General features: G+C 43.3%; 1 non-coding gene across 1 annotated transcript; it reads left to right on the top strand.

Moving 5' to 3' along the window:
• Positions 1-1,608: 1,608 nt before the first annotated feature.
• LOC121016517 (small nucleolar RNA SNORA1) lies at positions 1,609-1,743 on the top strand. The gene has a single exon (XR_005784330.1). It is a non-coding gene; the product is annotated as a small nucleolar RNA SNORA1 (small nucleolar RNA).
• Positions 1,744-2,229: the final 486 nt, after the last annotated feature.

Below are 2,229 nucleotides of genomic sequence, written 5' to 3'. Positions count from 1 at the left end.
TGCAAAGGCACTGAAGCCACAGCAGCACGGGCCACACCCTCAGTCTCTCCAGAGCAGCGTTTATAGGCTTGTGAGAAAGCCGGGTGTGAAACAATATGCACTCACATTTGTGATCAGGAGAGAGAGGGTGGACAGAGAGTATGTGTGTTTGTGCACAAGCACACACAGCAAAGGGTAAAGGATATATACCATTGGTTGCAGCAAGAAAATAAAGATGTTCTCTCCCTTTCTACCACTATGCCTCGATTCACTGGCCTGGAGCAGGGATAATTAAAGAGACAAGAAGAAAAACCAATTTAGTTGGCTTATTTCTCTGAAAACCTCTGCTATTAAAGGCACAAGCAACAGGCAGCTTGCTCCATGTTATTATGTTCATTAAATCAGTAAGGCGCACCCCAGCTGCGATTCTGGACCCAGCCACAGACAGTACTTGCTGAAAGCTACTATGAGGGCCTTCTACACTTCTGATCATTCCTTTGCTTAAAACAACTCAGAAAGTTCTCTCCAACAGTTCCTAGAAGTTGCCCAAATTCTTAGGTACATTTCATTTGACATCTCGTATTTATAGAGGTTATGGCATGTCTGATAAGAACTGTCGAGTTTATTTTGATAGGTATTTGCTAATTTTGTATCTTCTGTGGCTGATGATTTCTAGTTAGTTGACTAGAAATTGTAAATGTGTTCACAGCTTCACAGATATTTATATTGAGTACTAACATGAAAACAACCCGGAGATTCATTGCTAATGGCAAACTTGACAAAAATGAATATGCCCAATGCCCTCTGTTCTTAGAACAGCTTTACCCAAGTTTCATTCAATAAATGAGAAGCTGTATACTGGGATCCTGGTATGGTGACCTCACTGAGAAACACCAAAATGGAATGAACACACCATTCTGTGGCCTCAACTTGCTGCCTACATTTGATAAGGTAAGAGAAACCCCACACACGAAGAAAGAACTACATGTGTGCACACACACATAATGGCACAGGCACACCGGCCTCTCCTTTAGCCTTGTGAGGACTGTGAGCTTGCACAACTCCTCATAAAGAACCCCCCTCTCCTGCTTAGGTCACAACTCTGACTCAGGGTCAAAAGTGCCATCTAAGCTCTGATGTAAATGATACTTACAGAGCCCCACACGGATGTTCAATATCCTTCCGGAGTACTTTTCTGGATTTTGAGACCAGAATGGGGTATTTGGTGAGTGACGCCTGGCTGGGCCTGACCACGAGAATTATGACACAGAGAGAAAATACTGCCCTGGAGAGGCAGTGCCTCCCAAATCCCAGAGGAGACCCAATCCATTCGCTGAAGCTGAATGTCCCTGAACCCCTGCCATGTACCTGGCAAAGTCCTGGAAATCTAAGCTTCCATCATAGAAGATGCTCCATCTCACAGGAGAAGCAGCACATAAATAGACAATCACACACTGGGGGGCGGGGGGGCGGGGGCTGCTGAGACAGGGAGAAGCAAATCCCAGAAGAAAAGAGACAAAGACAATGATTATTGACCTGGCCTTCTTCTCATGGGGTCAAGGAATAGGTCATGACTTCTCTACCTGTGCCCTTACCTATTAACCAGAGTTTAAGGTGCAGTCTTGCTAAAGCCTCATTCTAGATGGAAATGGGCACTGTCATTCATGGTGTCCAGAGATTGTTAACGCGGCTACACTGAGACACACATTTTGCTACCATCACAGCAAGTTTATTGCTGTGGTGACAGTGAGACCCATAACAGCATCTGCTGGGCTCAAGCCATGTAGGGGAAGCAACAAGACTTTTTAATATTAGAAACGAGGACTAACAATTCTAGATCAGTGCACAATCAGTGCACTTCTTACAATTTGACTTCTAGGGTCCTAACATAAAGAAACTAGATCCCAAAGATTAGCTATGGGGAATTTTTGAAGTATGTCCATATTCAACTGGAGATCAAAGAAGCCAAACTGAAGATCTCTGGACTGACAGTGAACTATGGATTGAACAAAAAAAGTTCCTTTTAAAAGGGCCGTATTGAAGAGTATCATTCTGACTTTGAGGAACTATGGTGATTGGCTATAGAAGGAATCACACATAAAATTCCTTAAATAAAAATGTATTGGCTTAAAAAAAAAGATTCAGTCTTGCTAAACACAGGTGTGCATTAGACCAATGTCAGAGGCAAAGCTGAACAAGGCTGTGGCATTTACATATAACATGTCATGCACAGTTGTGAGTGCTTTACCC

This window comes from Herpailurus yagouaroundi, unplaced genomic scaffold, assembly GCF_014898765.1.
Source record: "Herpailurus yagouaroundi ecotype Mexico unplaced genomic scaffold, PumYag 210, whole genome shotgun sequence".
Taxonomy (NCBI): Eukaryota; Metazoa; Chordata; class Mammalia; order Carnivora; family Felidae; genus Herpailurus; species Herpailurus yagouaroundi.
Note: the sequence above shows the minus strand (reverse complement) of the source record. Positions and strands in the feature narration are given on the sequence as shown.